Raw genomic sequence first — 18935 nt, forward strand, 5'->3', positions numbered from 1 at the left:
CACCACCACCACCACCACCACCACCACCACCACAGCAATGTCATTTATAGTCTGCTCCTGTGCAGGGCTCTGTCACTCCTTGTCGGCTCAGCTAAAAATAGCAATTGACAAAGGGCATGCCTACTCCACCTACCGAGGTGGCTACAGAGGACGCGATTGTATCTCCTTCCATGAAGCCAATCCCACTTGCTTCATATGCCTCAGAGCCTGGGCTCTCCTCCCCCTGGATGTGACCATGGCCATGGAGGAGCTGAGAGAAGCTAGGGAGAAGCCTGACCTGCACCCCTGGAGCTTGCACTGTGAATGTCCCTTGGACCCTGGTAATGACAGCGGTGCTGATGGAGCTCACACTCAGAGGCGCTATGTGCAGAGTGCTGGTGACTGCTCAGAAAGCATCAGGTAGAGCGAACACACGGAGTCCTCAAGACCAGCAGGGGAAGAAAGATCGCTGCCCATTTAATAGAGAGGATGCTGAGCCACCTGGCTCCAGAGTAAAGACAAGGTGTCCTCTCCTCATCGCCTAGATTTGGCTCCAAGTAGGACCCACTGGGCAGGACACCAAGGCTCCAAGGCTTGGTTTGTGATGTGGCAGTTAGGTGGGGGCTGAAGGGAAGGTCACTTTCATGGCTGGGCTGTGGCTCAGTGGCAGAGTGCTGGCAAAATGCTCAGGGCCCATGTTCCACATGTTCTATCCTCAGCTTTTTTTTTTTTTCTTCTTCTGCTGATTGGCAGCATCAAAAACCAAGACCAAATCCACCAACTAAACAAAGCCCCACAGTGGCCGATGATGTCATGGGCTGCACACACTGGAAGAGGGGAAGGCATGGCTACAGTGGCAGTTATGGAAGAAGAAAGGTATGTGGAGCTGGGGTGGCACTCACAGAAGGCACCTAGAGAAGGTACGACTCCACAGCAGAGCCCCCAAACATCAGCAATGAGATCTTTAGGGTCTACAGGTGATTCGTCTCATAACAATTCATATGCCCCAATCCTTGGTTTCCACTTAGCACAGTGGTTCTCAACCTTCCTAATGCTGCACCCCTTTAATACAGTTTCTCATGCTGTGGTGACCCCCAACAATAACATTATTTTTGCTGTTACCTCATAGCTATGATTTTGCCACTGTTATGAACTGTAATGAAAATACCTGTGTTTTCCCATGATCTTGGTTGCCTCAAAAGGCAATTGCATGAAGCATTTTGTTATAGTGACAGAAATCTGACTAACGCAGTGTGTGAATTACCATTTGTCTTGGAAACAGTTCCCTTATTAAAACTAAGTGTGGCTGGCCTTCTGTATCCTTGGATCCCCACACCTCAGATTCCACCAAACGTGATTGGGAATAGCTTAAGAAATGCATCTGCGCTGGGAAATATTTACGCGACAGATGGATGTCTTAGGTGTTATAAGTCATAATAGAATCTATCTGAAGTATGCGGGGAGTGTGTGTGCAGGTTCCACGAGGCTCCTACCACTTGTCACATTTTCCACGGTGGCTTCAGCAGCCTTTGTGTGTGTGTATGTGTGTGTGTGTGTGGTGTCCCAGAGCCCACCCCTCTTAGATCCCCTGGGATGACAATCTTATTGTAAGCCTTGCTTGCTAGCATGTTACAGTAAGCACACTAGTGGAACAGCATACTGTCAGTCCCTGGGGAAACTTGGCTGAGCCCCTGGCTGGAGGATGGGCTTTCAGGAACTAATTTAGGGTGTGGAGAAAATTTTCAGAGGCTAGAAGGGTCAGTAGGGTCTCCTAACAGCTGTCTGTGTAGACACAGGGAGGAGGTGACTCTGGGCAGCATGAGGGCAGTATGGGGTCACCCTGGCACCCTCTCCCTCCCTAGCTTCAGGTCTTGGCTACCTCTGCACCCAGGGAGAGCAGCTCCCTATAAGGCTTTTCTATCTAAGCACCATCACAGCGTCCTGACCTCAATGACTAACACACATTCTTGGCCTAGTTAAAAAGCCCCTCGCCTCTCATATTTATAGCACCTCCCCATACCACGTATGCCTCAGAGGGAGGACCAGCCTTGCTTAGGAACCTGCCCCTCTCAGACAGGGTCTTGCTATATAGCCCAGGATGACCCTGAATTTATGTCCCTCCTGCTGTCTTCCAAGTGCTGGGACCGCAGGTGTGCACCATCACACCCAGCCAAGGACCTCTTCCCGTCATGCCTCCCTGCCCTGATCCACTCTTTTCTGAAGGTGTTGTTAGACCCTCCTCTTCGGGGGTAAGAGCAGGGATGCCACAGGGGCGACTCCAACAAGCGACGCCCTCCTCAAATGGCAAAGGTTGAGGTTTGAGATCACCACGTGGGCACTAAGAACGTGGCCCATGTTAAGTTCATCTGTTCCTTGCCGTGATGCACCAGGCAAAGGGGAAAACTGAAGTCAGGAAGGTTTGAGTATCTTGCTGGAGGTCACAGAGCACCTAACTCCAGAGTTGACTGATTTCTCCTGGGTCCTGGGCTAAACTTGATACATAGACTGGATCCTCACGCAAGTGGACTTCCCTGATTCGTTTCCTGGCTTAAGGATCTCTCACCATCTAAAAGAGACTGGCAGGGATGGAAATAGATGGCTACTCATGGTCCCAGCCTGCTGGGCACATTAGCTTTCATTTTCAGATGAGCTTCCCAGAGGAGGAGCCGGTTGTTTGTGTAACGCCATGGCTTCTTGAAATCACTATCCTTAAAGAGGAGGTTCTAACTCCTCATGTTAGATCCCTCAAGGAGGTTCCCAGGAATATGGCCGATACCTGGGGGCAGAGCAGGGTGTGAGTCACAGCTGGGGCACACAGGACAGGCACCTTTACAAAGGGAACATTGAGGCCCAGGAAAGGGCATTATGTAGTCTCTGTAGGTGAGTGACAGCGGGCAGGGCCATGATGGGGTGGGGCAGCGACTTAGTCCCTTGTTCCACTTAAGCATCAGACTCTGCTTGCCCTCATGCCAAATGCCTCTTTTCTTTATCTTTAAAACTTCTAGCTCTACTTATTTCACGAGTACAAGTGTTTGCCTGTGTCTATGCCCCATTCGCGCGCAAGTGTCTGTGGAGGCCAGAAGAGGGCGTCAGATCCCCTGAAAAATCTAGTTACAGTGTGGGCGCTGCTGTCATTGAGTGCTGGGAACTGAACTTGTGTCTTCTGGAAGATCAGTCAGTCAGTGTTCTTAGCTATGGAGCCAGCTCTCCACAAGCCCCCCCCAGCCCCATATGCCTTTTCAAGTATTGGTTTGAAGACTTTGAGTCACCTGTGAGTTGATCATTTCCAGTTCCAAAGGATGGCAAGAGGGACACCACCCTACTATTTATTGCCTGGGATTTTGCTCTGTGTAGCTCTGTGCTGGGCGTGGTACAGTCGCTTGTTCATTCAACCCTGTGCTTGTCACCTGCTCCACGCCAACCATCAGCAGCCTCTTTAAGAGTTGGAGTCCTGGCCAGGAGCATTCTGCTTGAGTATAAAAGGGCTGGTACTAAATGCGGGGTCTATACATGTGGGAGCATACTCCCTAGAATTTGTCACCCACTGACTCTCCTTGCACACATCCCCTGACTACAGAGATCCAGCCCCAGGCCCGTGTCTGGGGATCACATCTACATTGGTATCCTGACACGGTGTACAAGAACAGTTTGAACACTGTCTTGCCTTTCTGTTCTTTTGTAACTAAGCCCTGGGAGCTAAACCCTAACCTCAGCCTCAGAGGAAGCCATGGGCCAGCCACTTTTGGCATCCCAGAATGAAGAAGGGAGGTGTCAGGCTGTGGGCTGTGTCCTTAGTCAGGAAATTGACGGGCGACCCTGATTTAATTAGCTTTTCCTTGCAATGATTTGGAGATGGCTGTAATTAGCTTGGGGGCCCAGAGGGAGAGGCCTGGGTGATGGAGTCAGGGAGGAGCAGGTGGCAAAGGAGGGTGTGGGCTGGATTCAAGAACGGACCCCTGTTTTTCCAGGTAAGGCAGGTCAAAGAGCCTGGCCACTCATGGGAAGCCAGTCCCCTGCAGGTGGACCTGGCTGGGGAGGCTGTGGGCTCATGGCTAGCCTTTGTAGGGGTTTGGTGGGGGTGACATTGGATCAAGTTACATGTGTCTGTGGCCTCCTCAGGACACACAGTAAAGTGTCCTGAAGGGTGGCATTCAGCCTATGCCATGACAGATACACCTTTGGAGGCCCTTGTAGGTGGCTGAGGATATCCCCCAACACCAAGCGAATAAAAGGGGGAAATTCTGATTCTAGTTTGGAGGAGGAATCTCCCAGGGCAAGCTCTGTACTGCGTGTTGGGCTGGCGGACATTAGCCAGACATTGGTTGAGGGTTTGCCTGTGTGAGCCTCCAGGGAGGCGGATCTGTAGTTTGAAGATGGCTTGCTCCTGTTCTCGAGGAGTGCTGGTTTGTTCACACAATGTGGCAAGTGGAACCTAATGGGAAGCGTTTGGTCAGAGGAGTGGGGTCCCAGAGTAAGCTTTGGTGCTAGGAGGATATCCACCTCCAGCGTGGGCACTGTGTCACCGGAGAGCTAACGTCCACTGGAGTGCCAGCTCTAGAAAACCAGCAGTGGCGCCATATCAGCCTTTGCCCCTGCATCCTTCGCCCCCTCCCCCCACTGTGCATCAGACACCATTGGCCTTGCTGCCTCTCCCTGCAGCTACGTGGGAAGCAGTGCTGCTCTGCCCATTCATACAAGAAGAAACTGAGAGTCAGAGGAGAGGGGCCATGCTCCAGGCATGGGCGTGTCTAGCTGGATTTGAACCTGGGAGCTGTGAGAACAGACCCCCTGTTCTTGCACACTGCTCTGGGGGGGTGGTGGTGGACAAGGAGGACTAGGGGATGGACAGAGCAGAAAACGTGGGGGTTGACTCAGCTCGGCACTTGTAGGCTGTGTGGCCTCCATGAGCCAGGTCTTCCCTGCCCCAGACCACGGATGTTTCAGGCATGGAATTTCTGTGGGCCTCCCTGACCTGTTCCTTCTTCCTGGTTTCCTCAGCTGAGCTGCTCCCCAGGGTCCCTAACTAGGTTTCTTACCTTACGCCTGCCTGCCTCCAGGTCTATAGCCCAAGCCTGGAACCTGAATCTGTTCTCGCACGTGCTTACATACCCGGGCACCATTTCTCAACTGCTTATCCCTCTCATCATAACAACCACAGAGAGGTTATGCAGTTGGCTCAGGGTCACACAGCTGGGACATAAAAGACATGGAATTTATCCTGTATCTCTTAAGTCCCCAGCCCAAGGTCCTCTCTGAGACCTTACCACCCCATGACTGTCATGTCTACAAATGCCCCTTCTGTCTCATGGTCATGGTGTTGTAAGACACAACGGTAGCCCCCTGCTGAAGCCAGTACTGCACCTCCTGACTTCAGGGAGGAGATCATTCTGGAAACTGTCCAAGAAAAAGATGTGGATGACTTTAGCTCCGCAGCTCTTGCTTCCAAAACACAGTGAAGCCCAAACAGAAGTGAGCCTGAGAAGATGTTCACCCAACACTGCCTGCTTGCCAATCCATAGCTCAACAGCACAATATAGCAGCCTTCCACAGAGAGAGAGAGCGACATCAGAGTCGCATCTCGGGTAACCTCAGATATACCCGATCCTTTCTAGACCCTCCGTCTCTTCATCTGCAAAGATGCCGCTCCTGGCTTTCCAGGCTTGCTCTGAGTGCAAGGATGATACGGAAAAGGTCTAGAACAGGACCTGACACATGAGAGGTGTTCCCCAGATGGAAGATGAAACCAAGCTTTCACAGTGAAGGTTACACATATACATGAAAGGGGGGGTAGAAAGGGCAGTGTGGAGATTCTCAAAAGGGCTGATGGATGCAACGACAGGGCCGGTGATCACACGAGGTGAGTTCCATCATCTGCATCCCTGACTATGTTATATTATGTTATCCTCATCCCAAGGCAAGAACTATTTCAGTACCCATTTCACAGGTAGGAAAACAGAAGTGCCAGCAGGTTAAATGGGAGCCAAATGGTAAGTTATCAATGAAAGGAAAAAAGCAAGGAGGTCTGCCTAGGACGCATTTGTCAATTACTGCCCCCCCCCTCAACTTCTGCCTCTTCTTCCTCTGTCTCTCAGCCAAATTTAACCGTTACTCCCAGTCAGGCTACCTTGGCCAGCATCGACTGTGACATGTGGCGAGATCTAGGGACCCCTGGAACTCTGGTTGCAAACTTGCCACAGCAGGGCTGGGGTGCTGAAATCTCTGAGACAGTTCTGGAAGGGGTGAATGTCCCTCCTTCTCATCCAGCACCCCATATCTGTTACACCTGTCTCTGGATGAAGTGACATCAAACTTAGAACTCCAGGTCGAGGGGGAAATTCCACTGTCCCCTCTCCTTCTTGACTGGGTGGTTTGGTTATGGGGGAGCTTATGTGGCCTAGGATGGGCAGCAGGGGTGAGGACATTTCCCACAGGCTCCCCTGAGCTGTGACACACAGTGAGGTGCAGACATTTCTCTCTGAGCCTCAGTTTCTCCTTTTTCTCTCTTGCCACAGCACAAAATGAAAGAAAGCGACTTGGCAGAGCCAGGCTAGCGTGGAAACCACAAATGGCCCATTTGCAAGAGCAGCTTAAAATACATTTGTTTGTTTTGCTTGGAGCTTAAAATAAAATTGAATTAAATGCCAATGTTGAAAAATCGGAGGACCGTGCCTAGGAACTCAGAGCGCTGGCTTCTCCCAGCATGCTGAGGCTGTCCACCCTGGCTGCTGGCTGGAGGAAGGAGGAGGCCACAGGGATGGACGGACGGCTGCTCTCCCGGGTTCCCTCCAGCCTTCCTGCAGGCAGAGCATCTACCTGGACATGGGATGTGGAGAGAGGACACTGGCTGGACCTGTCTCTTCTGATTGTGGGTGCCCCTTCCCATTTGCACAACATTCACCCCAGCCATGACTTACTCTAGAAGCAGCAAGCGGAGCACTAGGCACTGTACACCTACTGACCCACCATGGGGTTCCTAGACCCTTGTGAACTGAGCACCCTGGGTACCACAGATGGGAACACTGAGGCTCAGATAGGCTAACTCACTAATGGTAGTCACATGATCAGCAAGTGGGAGGATTGGGCTGTGGATGCCAGCAGCCTGCCTCTCTCAAATATATGTCACTCCAAAGAACAGTAGTCCCCTTTTCTGGGGCAGGCACTCCCAAGGCTCTGCCTCTCCATGGCATATAATCGCCACCCTCCCTTTCTCAGCTGTTTTATTGTCTCCATCACACACCCACAGACTCTCGACTCTCGCTGTCTTCTTAGCAATGGAAACTGAGGTACAAAGAGGTTTGAAGTGACCTGTGCTTGTAGCATGGCTAGAGCAGCAGAGCCAGGGTGGCCTTGGATCCCTAGCTTTTGTGACTGAGCTCTTGGTAGCCTGGAGTGCCTGGGTGCCCTAAGCCTGGATGGCCCTCAGCTGGTCATCCTCCCTCCCTCACCCATCCAGCACTCAAGTGTATCCCTGACTGGCCACTCTGCATTGGACATGGTGACATAGAGACACCTCTAGTGGCTCCCGGCTGCAACTACATGAAACCCAGCTGGAGTGGAAGGTGACACAACATCTCCAGAACATGCCTTGTGGGGCTGGGCCCAGGGAGAGAATTGGCTTCCAAGCCACTGCCCTGGGGAGCCCAGGAGGCTGAGACAGACAGAAGCTGCCGTGCTTGGCCATTTGTTTCAGGATGACCATGGGGACATCTGTGAATCAGGAGACCCCTGCCCCATTCTTCCCTCAGCAACCAGAGCAAGGAGCACCCTTCTGGCCTGAAGTCCTGAGCAAGTGCTCCCTCTGCCTGGGCCTCAGTTTCCCTCTCTGTGGAAAAGAGGTGCTACACCAGCAGAAGATACAAACTGGCAGCCCTAATGCCTCATTGAGACTTGGGAATATTTACTTCTTGGAAGGATATATTTATATTTAAATGTGTGTGTGTGTGTGTGTGTGTGTGTGTGTGTGTGTGTGTGCCTATTTAGGGGTTGTGCTGGTGCTATGGAAAGGAGTGTTAAGTCCCTTCTCCTTAAAGCAATCCCAGCCCTGCCTCCCTTCCTTTTCTGCCTGCTCTGTCCCTGTCCCTGTGCACTGGGGGAAGCCAGTGTGGGAGAGACAGAGACGAGCTTGCTAAGGTAGGTTCTACCTATCTATCTATGAAGCAGAGTACACATCCCTAAGGAAGACCCCAGACCTGGTGCTAAACCCAGAGTATGTTGATAGAATTTGGGGCTCCCGCTTTCCTTTGGGATGCCAGGTGCTCTGTGGTGCTCAGAAAACCTACCCCCCCCCATCTATACCCATTTCTCAGGAATTTTGACTGGCTGGGCGTCCTTGAGGAGAGGGCTGCAGAGCTCTTGGATGTCATGGACACCATGGAGACAAGGCGAAACCCCAACCTAGGCTCTGCAGGTCCAATCTCTTGGGGGGATGCCATCTTCCTCTGCATGATACCCCTAGACTGTCAGATATGTTAAATTTGCCCAGAAACAAGGAGGTCATGAAGGATATGGTCCCAAGGGTTCACTGAACCTCTTGCAAGGGCCACATCAAGCATTTTAGCAGGACAGTCACCTGAAACAGGTCGGCAGAGAGGGGACAAGATCAGCAAGGGCTAAGAGGTGGTAAGGGAAACAGGGCCTGGGGCAGGGCTGTGTCCTGTCTGCTCTCTGGATTAAGACCCTGGGCAAACCCTTGCCTCTCTCATAGTCTTCCTTTCCCAATGACAATTACAAGGGCCAACAGTGACAAGAGGGATAGTGATGGTGGTGGCAAAAGAAACTGACACATAGGGAACAGGGCCAGCCTTCATGCACATGGTCCCACCCCAGTGCCCATTGCACATTATGTGAGGCAGATAGGATTGGCAGCTGGGCACTAGTTGGAGACATGCTATGTAGAAGATTCAAACTCTGCTGTGACTGATTCAGGGTGTGAGGCCATACCCTAGGCCTCTTCTGCAGCCACCCACGAAGGCCCAGGATGTCTTACAGGCATCGGAACAGCTTCCACTGTGGACTTACTGCCCCCGTGACTGAAGCCACCTGTGCAGTGGGTACACCTGCCGGCATTCACCTGTGCACAGTGGACACAGCTGTCATATCACTTGAGCCTCACAGTGGTCATGTCACTTATGTGACTTACGACACTCATTACTCCCCCCTCTCCAATTTTTCAGGGCAGAAAGCAGAGGCACAGAGACCTGAAAGAAGTGTCGTAAGTAGCTCAAGGGTGTCAGCACAGGAGGTGGCCTGGCCCTCTGCCCATTCACATACTTTAGCAGCCTTCTGGAGGGCTAGCTGTGGGAAGTCAGGGACTGTCCCCTGGGTCCCTTCTTACCATCAACTGAGCTTACACATCCCTTCAGCTTCCCTCTGGTCCAAGGTGCCAATTTCTTAGTTGTCTCCCCTAACGTTGGGCATTTCCACCTGGCCTACTGCCTTCCCCAGAGACGCAGGCTCCCCGGCACACTGGCAGTCCCATAAACCCAGCCTCTCATACCTGATCCGGAGATAATGGGGAATCCTATTTGGGGTACCTTCTGAGTTCCAGGCCCCCCAACACAAACTCCCACTCTGGCTTCTTGGTGTCAGTGCCGGCAATCCAGTTGTCTGTAGCCCTTTGCTATACCCGCTGAGGAAGCCCCTCCCTGGCAGGTGAAGCAGGCAGTGCCCCTGGTACCTAGCTGCTTCTCTTTCTGGTCTAGGGACTGACAAGAGGGGGAAGCCAGGCTGGCAAGGGGCGGGGAGCATGACTGGGCACCAGAGATTGGGGACTGGCTTCTTCCATTCCCTGACAAAACACAGGACTCTGCCAAAAGCAGTGTGGGCACTAGACATGGCTGGGCTTCCTCCACAGCCCCCTGATCCTATCAGCAGCAGCCTGGCTGAAGGCCAGCTACCTGGAAGTTCCTTTCTTCTGAGGACAGCCTGTACGCCTGGCTGGTGAAGGGCTGCGCTGGGAACTGGAGGAAGGCTGGCCAGGCGGGCTACAGCTACCCTGCCTGAGGAGGCTTCTGATGGATGGCCATGTGACTGGGAGAGGCTAGTGGAGGTCAGCCCATGAGCAGGCCTGGGCCAAGAAGCGAGAACATGCCTCCTCCAGGAAGCCTCTCTGGGCTTAGGGGGAAAAGGTAATGGAGCCTGGCAGCCATCCATCTCTTGGCCTGGACACTCCTTACTTGTTCCCCGAGAACACACCTGGTCACTCTGGTTTATCAAGAACAAAAAGAAAACACTCATTGTTCCCCAGGGAGTGTCTTGTCCAACTCTCCAGCATCTTGAGGAATTAGCCCCTTTCCAGGTGAGTGAGTTCCCAGGTGGCCATCACACCCTGCTCTGCATGAATGCCGTTCTCATTTTTCCTCTACTTCCTAACCCTTAGTTAAGATTATGGCTGAAGCTGAGACCGTATGAACCCTTTCTGGATGAAGGTTGCCTCTGCAGGTAATGTGAGCGATGGCGCCCCCAGTGGCAATTTGAGGCTCTGCAGTGTGTGTGTGTGTGTGTGTGTGTGTGTGTGTGCGCGCGCGCGCGCGCTGTTCTTGTGGGACTATCACATAATTTAATTTACCCAACAGCCTTTTTAATTTTCTAAAATGACATTTATTTGTTTGTTTGTTTATTTATTTATTTAGGTGTGCAGCACACGTAGAGGTCAGAGGACAATTTACAGAAGTGAATTCTCTCCTTCCACAATGTGGTTCCCAGGCTATTTTAGTTTGTTTTCCCCTGCTGTGATAAATACTGCGACAAAAAGCAACTTGGGAATAGAAGGGTGTATTTGAGCTTACATCTTATCGTCCATTATGAAGGGGACTCAAGGCATGAATTCAAGGAGGCAACCTGAAGGCAGGAACTGAACCAGAGGAAGAGTGCTGCTTACTGACGTGTTCTTTGTGGCCTTCTTATACAACTCCAAACCACCTGTCCAAGTGGTGGCACCACCCACAGTGGGATGGGCCCTCCCATAGTAACCATTAATCAAGAAAATGCCTCCACAGACTTTCATACAGGTCAGTCTGATGGGGCACATTTTCAATTAAGATTCCTTCTTCCCAGATGGCCCCAGCGGTGTCAAGTTGACAAAAACTAACTGGCACATAGGGATTGAACTCTAATCCTCAGGCTTGGCAGCAAGCACCTTTACCTGCTGAGCCATTTCGCCAGCCCCCAACAGACTCTTCTTGCTCCCTTTCCTCAGCAAGTACCAAGCTGTAGCTTAGGAACGGTGGTTACAGAGACAAATGAGACCTGGGCTGTGTGCTCAGAGAGGTTAGACTTGTTCTTCTGGGTCACACAGCCAGGAGAAAGTAGATCAGACATTCTAAGTCGGACAGATCTCTTTGAGGCTAACACCCAGACCCCTTTAGCCACTCTATGCCTCCTTGGGGCCTCACAGCCCACTGGAAGGGGGCTTGCTGCCAAGCCTGAGCACCCAAGTTCAATCCCTGTGTGCTGATTAGTTTTTCATCAACTTGACTTGACAAGCTGGGGGCATCTGGGAAGAAGGGATCTCGCTTGAGAAAATGTCCTATAAGACAAACTCATAGACGACTCCCTGCATGAAATGTTTTTTGAGTCCCTCTGTAGCAGAGGGATGTCTGGAGAGCTGTGGGGTGGAGTGACTGTTTTTCACAGGGTGCAAGTGATCTGGGGTATATTTCCAGGGAAGAGGGCGTGTGGAATCTAGGCAAGTCTGTCCATCCTCTAGTGACCCCACGGTGCAGAAAGCAGGAGTCATGACAGCCCGAGAGAGGTGCTCTGGGGTGACTTAACCAGGAAATATGGGGCTGGAGACATGGCTCAGAGGTTGAGAGAACTGACTGTTCTTCCAGAGGTCCTGAGTTCAAGTCCCAACAACCACATGGTGGCTCACCAGGAAATGCCCTAACTGTGAACCACCCCTGCCCTCGGAAAGAAGTCTCTGCCCTGGCAGTTGACCTGGAAGACATTAAGAGATGGCTGGTGACTTGGGAAGCTTCTAGCACTGGGTGAGGCTGTGGAGGAGCCCTGGCTCCTTCTCACGAATAAACCTGCAAGCTTGGTGACTCTCGGCCAGCAGAGAAATGCCAAGCCTGCTTTTGGTTCTCCTACTGATGCTGAGCAGGGCTGGGGAATGGGGGTGGTGTGTGGGGGGTGTATGGGGGTGTGGGGTTGTGGGATGGGGAGCCAGGAGCCCCATAATGGCAGTGTGCAGCTGTGATGGTTAGTTAATATGGCATATGTCTGTGAGGGAGCTTTGAGACTGGGTTATGTGGGGTGATGAGACCCACCCTAAGCTCGAGGTGGCACCATTGCATGGGTTCAGGCCCTGGACCGAATGATAAGAGGAAGTGAGCTGAGTGCCAGCATTCATTGCATGCTGCTGCTTGACACTGCATGCAACGAGCCCAACTGCCTATGCCCCAGCTGCTATGATTTCCCCACCGTGATGAGTTATGAGCCCAAACAACCCCTTTCTCCCTTAAGTCTCTCTTCTCAGCCCAAAGCCAGTGCTGGTGTCTTTGGAAGGTCCCTGTGTACAAGCCATCTGCTCAGCACTCAGCAGCTCAGAGGGTTGAGGATGCTGTGCCCAGGCTTCAGAGGGGGTAAAGTAAGGCCCCCCAAAGGGCTCCACAGCCAGCCAGCATTTGTGCTACCCTACCTTTCTCTAGATCCCCCAGCCCCTATCAAAGATGCATGGAGGGAAGGCAGGCGGGCAGAACCCAGGCGAGCCCTTTCCATGGTCTCCGCAGGTTGGACAGCTGGCCAGACTGCTTGCATGATGTCAGGGGGCTGGGTGAGGGGCAAGGCCTGATGTATGGTAGGCTGGTGCAGCCATGGTGAGGAAGCAGCCATAGGTTGGGAAAGCCACATGAACTATGTTGTCTATATATCAACCTGTGATCTTGTCGACAGTCTGTCCATGTATTAGTCAACCAGAGAGGGGAGGCGAGTGGCTCAGGGCTGCCCGGCAGAGTCAGATCTCACCTTCACATTTGTGTGTTCCTTACTACCCGGTGTGCGCCCTCTACTTCCTTGTGTTTTCTTGTTTTCACTGCTTCCTGGCTCAAACTATTGGGAAGACGGTGGTAAGGCAAGAACAGGTTTGAGGCTGGGTCTCACCTATGACAAGAATGCCAGAGGAAGAGGGTTCTGCATGTAGGGAGTGAACCTTTCCTCCCACCATGACTGTCCCAAAGTCTCAGAGCCCAGGAACCAATGGAATGGGGAGCTGGGGTTGGAGGTGCTGTGTGAGGTACAGGGGCCTGTATGGCTGGCCCCTGGCTAGAGGCTGTGGGCATCCCCTCACAAGCCAGAAGTGGCCACAGCCAAGCTCTAGCAGCACAGCCCTGCTGCAGCCTCCTTGCCTGGCAAACAGAGACACTGGGCTCCCTGGAGGCTGACCCCAGGAGTCAGGCATAGCTGGCTGAACCCATCTATATTATCTGTCTTGTTAGCAGGGAAGAAACGAAGGACCAGAGAGAGGTGAGTGCCCACAGGGTGTTGAGCCCTGCTTGGGCTCTTCATAGATATTCCCTCACTTGGGAGATAGCAACCAGGTCTACTTGGCCACTGAGAAACTGGGGCTGGGGATGTGCCAAGAATTACTAGAACTTTTGAACTTGGAGTTGAACTCGGAACCCGGGACTGCTTCTATCTTGGCCTGATGCACCCAGACCAGTTTACAGGGTCAGTGGTTCCTAGTGCTGGCATCAGATGGGAGTGTAGACAGGCAGCCTTCAGCCAGAGCACAGGGAGGGTACCAGAATTAAGACAGAGATAACTTATATCACCTCCCCAGACCCCCCGGAGGCCAGGAGAAGGTGAACAGTAAGGAATGAAACAGAACACAGGGTTCTACCCCTCCCCTATTCCAGGTCAACTGGGCAGTGTCACGGGGTCTCCGTGTCACTCCCATGTCCTAAGGGTATTCTCAGTGAATGTGGATGCCAGGGGCAGGTGGAGCCCTCAGGACTTCTAGACTCCCTCACTCCATGAAGACCATTTCTGGGGAGGATGCTGGTGCTATGGTATTTCTACCCACATTCCTACCTGTGACTACCCCACAGATGGAGCCCCTGGCTTGTCACACCGTCCTGGTGTCAAGAGGCCAGTGATGCTGAAAAAGAACAGCCTCAAATCCTCCTGCTTTTCATGGGAGAGCTTGACAGAAGGACCCAGATAGACCCCATGAGGCCAGGAGCTGGCAGGACAGCCCCTGGGAGCTAAAGGAGCAGAGATTTTGAGGAATATTCTTGTCTTATCATAAGTAAATTCATGGGCACTGGATATCAACCCAGTCACAAAGCAATCAGGGAGTGAACGGTGTCTTGTCTAACATGCGCGTGGGAGCCCTAATCCTCAGGCTCTATGGACGTGGCTTCATTCGGAAATATGGTCTTCCATAATGGACGTGGGCGTGAGGCCATAAGGTGGCCCTTACCTGATGGGACTTAGCTTTCCCATAAGATGGGATCTTGGCCACAGTGTGAAGAAGAGGATATGGCAGGGGGTGGGTCACGTCTACATGCCAAGGGAGGTCAGAGAGAGCTAGCAAGCTACGGGGAGCTAAGAGGAAGGCTCAGAGTGAACCGGCCGGTGGCCTTTGGAAGCCATGGATGCCTTCATCTTGTGCTTCTGGTCCCCTCAGAGTGGAATAATGAATTCGGTGACTTTAAACCAGTTTAAGTCAGTGTGCAGTTGTGTCACAGAAACTCTAGAGAACCAATCACAGACAGCAAACTGAACAGGCAAGAGACCGACTCAGCCCCACAGGGAAGATTCCTGCTAACTCAAGGTCACTAGGAAACCGGAACTACCAAGCAGGTACCACGCTGGGTACCTCATGGTTTTTCTCCTACTTAGTCCCCAGCACCCACGGAAAGTAGGCTTCTTACTCTTGTTTGAAAGAAAATGCTACCGAGGCAGGGGAATGACAATAAGCTGCTCAGGACAGTGCCAGCAGGACCCAAACTTGGTTGGTGACACAGGGACATTTCACCAAGATGGTACAGCATGGTATAGCTCCCAGCATCCACACATTGATCCCAGGCTCTGAGAGGTATTGAGGCAACCTCTGGGACTCTGTCTGTCCCCTGTGATTTGGACTTTTCAGCAGTGGGGCCATGGAGAAGGTCCTGAGGAAACCTGGACTGTGGGAACTATTCAAGCTCCCTCTGCGGATACAGTTAGCATCTTCGTTGCTTCCACTGCCTCACTCAGGCAGGTCTGCTTGCAAAGCTCCTCCTTACAGGCCACAGCCTAGCACCAGACTCACCTGGCATTATAGCCAGTGCCCATTCCCGTGAATTCCACACCCACAGGTTTAACCAAGGCTTGAAAGCATTACATTGTTTTATAAGCTGGTGATGGCAGAGACAGATAGACTTAGGTGTCAAGGCTAGCCAGGGCTATATACTGAGACTGTCTCAAAAATTCAATCAATCAGTAAATAAGTAAATATATTTACTATTAGAATTAGTGTGTGTAGTGGGCACAACATGTGCCACAGCCTGAGTGTGTGGAGGTTGGAGGACAACTGGGTGGAGTCAGTCCTTTCTACCTTGTGGATTCAGGGACTGAACAAAGGTCACCAGGGTTGCACCGCAAGCATTTTGCCTGCTGAGCCATCTCGATGGCCCCAGCTTTTTTCTTTTCTTAATTGGACTGGTACTGAACAGATACAGGCTCTCCCCTTGTTAGTCCCTGAACTACACAAGGGCTATTACATGATGCCAATGCTGCATTAGGCTTTGGAAGTCAGAGCGAAATGGCTTAAGTAGGTGGGAAGATGCAGCTGGGCTGTGAGCCAGTGCTGCACCATGTTATGTGAGCGACTGGGGCCTCCGCTGGTCCCTCGCGGACACCGAGGGACAATGTATTATTGGTAACTTAAAGAGAACTGAGTTGTTTCTGCTTGATTTTTGACATGAGGTAGCCCAGACTGGCTCCCTGAGTATCAGGATTATAGCTGTGGACCTCCACACCTGGCTAATACTCCTCACGTTCATCATTTTGTGTTTGAGTCGTCACACATGTCCTTGGTTTCTGCTCTTACTTTTTCACTAATTTTGGGTATATTGCATTTGAAGAATCATTCGTTCCCTATGATCACCTTAATACGCTGTTTGGATGTGGAAGATCTGTCAGTTAAATGTTTTTATTCGGAAGGAGACACTTGTGGTTTCTACCACGATTGGCTGTGGTGGTTCAGGTGATGAGCCTACACAGGTATGGATGGTTCGGTGCTCTCACTATCGATCTCTGTGTCTGTCTCTGTTTCTGTCTCTGTTTCTGTCTGTCTCTGTCTCTCTGTGTTCCTCCTGGGAAGGGTGAGGGCTGTGATTCCCTTATGGGAAGAGAAGCTACTGCTTTCCTTGGGTGGCTCTAGTGTAAGATCCGTCCAGGGCTGCTGGACAGCTGACCTTCTATGTTGGGAGGTCCCTCTGCTCTGGTCCTGGGCAGTGAGGAGATTCAGAGGAGGATAAATCAGCCCCTCCCCTCCCCCATCTCCTGGGGCTCCTGAGGTGGGGGAGCTCTAAAGTCTCCTAGAACATGATTCTGAGGGTTCAGGCCATGCCTGGTCCAGGGTGTGTGAGAACACTGGCTAGACTGGTGAAGGTCTTGCCCCAGACTTAGATGGAGCCGGGCTGACAGCTAGTTCCAATCCCACTCCTGGACTCTCTCTGATTGCTAGGATTTGCATTTTACCTGCGGTATGTGACACTATGTTTCAACTTGACCTTTTAAAACGAGGGCCATGGCCCCACCAACCTCACAGGACCTCGCAAAGGCTAAATGGTAAGTTGTTTGCAAGCACAGACCATGCCTGAGTCTTGGGTGGCTGGGAGCATAGGCACTGTGTAGCTGTTGCTTTTGCCGATGTGAATGCATCCTATCCAGCTAGGAATCAGGATGAGCAACCCTGGACGTTTGACTTCATCAATCCATGTTCTGGAGTCTTCGTCTGTGAATGGGGATTAAGAAACCAACAAACCCCTGTATGTCCTGGGCTGCCTGAGAGGATCAGGGGCACACGTACCAGTGCCTGGCTCACAGAGCATACTGTCTTAGGGTTTCTATTCCTATCATGAAACACCATGACCATAAACATGGTGCTGAAAGGGTTTATTTCAGCGCACACCTCTCTGGTCACACTCCTTTGCGGAGGGGGTCAGGGCAGGACCTCCAACAGGGCTGGAACCAGGAGGCAGGAACTGGTGTAGAGGCCATGGAGGGGTATCGCTTACTGGCTTGCCCCTCATGGCTTGCACAGCCTGATAGATTATACATCCCAGAACCACCTGCCCAGGGGTTGGTACTATCCACAGGAAATTGGGCCCTCCCACATCTATCACTAAGAGAACTCACTACAGGATTGCCCACAGGCTGATCTGGTGGGGGCATTTTCTCAGTTAAGGTTCCTTGTTCCAAAATTATTCTAGCCTGGGTCAAGTTGGTTTAACAGTTAGCTAGCCATGCTTAGTGGCATCTAGGTGCTGTTAGTGGCACTGTGTGACTATGATTCCTACCGGCTAGCATAACCAGCCGCCACAGTGGAATTAGAGTCACTTTGAATGGCTCCCTAAGGTGGAGTCACCTTCTATAAATGAATTTCTGAGACTGGGAGGCTGAGAAGGGGCCATGTAGCCCTTTCTACGCACTCCTGGATTCTTGCCTAGCCCTGGGATCCTGGACCTCAAGCTGACATGGATTCTTCCCTGCATCCCTTACCTCTCCTGTCCAAGGTACTATGATATTCCTCATCTCCCACCACGTCCGAGACCTCACAGCTCCAATACTGCATAAGGCTCCTTCTAAGAACCCTATGGGCTCTGCCTGGCCATCCCCAGGCTTCTTTGTCCACAAGGCCTGCCTTGGGCCTGCATGCTCTTGCCTGGCTATCTTGCCCTTCCTACTGTCCCTCTGCTCCCAGCCCCACATGATCCTAGGAGCCTTCACATCTACCCCGTCACTCTCCTGGGCCCCAGGCCTGCATCACACCTCAGTCACTTCCACCACTGAGACCTTTGCTCAGGTGTGCACTCCTCCCTGACAACTTGCTACCTCTCGGCTTATTACCCCATTCTGCGTCCTTCAAAAAGCATAGCACATTTGGAAGCCGTCCTTCCTTTGCACTTGGTGTTTATTGTCTGCTGTAGAGCCAGCACTAAGAGGATGGGGATCATGTCTGATCCATTCTTGAGGGTAGCCAGGATGCGTGAGCAAATGCAGAGGATGCTCAGATAGACAAGTCACCAGGGGGCAGAGCCTGGGCTTTGCATATCCCTGATACAAGAGAAGATGATGCATCTTCACAGACTGAAGAAAGTCTGCCGGGTAGTTGCCAACTATGGGCATAGGAAGCCTTGTGACACACTGGGGGGTCCTGTCACCTCCTCCTACTATAGATGGCCCATTAGCGACCATCTAGCCCCTTTCTTGTACCCACCTGAAACTGCTGGGTTTGAATGCGTATTTATCTGTTCTGACTTATCACTTGCCTGGCATTTAAGAGATGGCATTAGACAGCTACGTGAGCAGTTACAGAATATGTTTGGAAATGATACGGTTAGTCCCCAGGTGCTTGGACAAGAAACCAAAGTTCATAAGAGTGATGCCAGGGACAGGAGAGAGGGTACAAGTGAAGCCACTCTGATGTAAATTCAGGTGTGGTGACTGCGCTCTGCAGAGGATGTGCTCATGGAGTAGAAGTTGAGTCCGAGGCTGGAGGACGAGCAGCATTGTCAGCTTTGGATGCACAGGGCAACCCTCCCCCCACCCCAGGTTTATACATTACATATGGACACAGTGAAGCAAAAACAGGGACCCAGAGGAAGGTTTGCGGAGTACAGAAGAGGCATTGTCTCTACCAGGGGACCCTCAAAGACCTTCCATCCATGCTGGATTTGCCTGGGAGCATCCTGATCTTGAAAGCAGCCCATTTCTCCAGTGAGCATAGATCAGGCACATGGCAC

The 18935-nt window shown here is 51.9% G+C and overlaps 1 protein-coding gene across 8 annotated transcripts in view; it reads right to left on the minus strand.

The window, feature by feature from the left end:
• Window positions 1-18935, minus strand: part of Atp2b2 (ATPase plasma membrane Ca2+ transporting 2) — a 293782-nt gene that overhangs the window by 158475 nt on the left and 116372 nt on the right. The gene's annotated exons all lie outside the window — the stretch shown is intronic.

The sequence above is a fragment of the Mus pahari genome, chromosome 2, assembly GCF_900095145.1.
Source record: "Mus pahari chromosome 2, PAHARI_EIJ_v1.1, whole genome shotgun sequence".
Classification (NCBI taxonomy): Eukaryota; Metazoa; Chordata; class Mammalia; order Rodentia; family Muridae; genus Mus; species Mus pahari.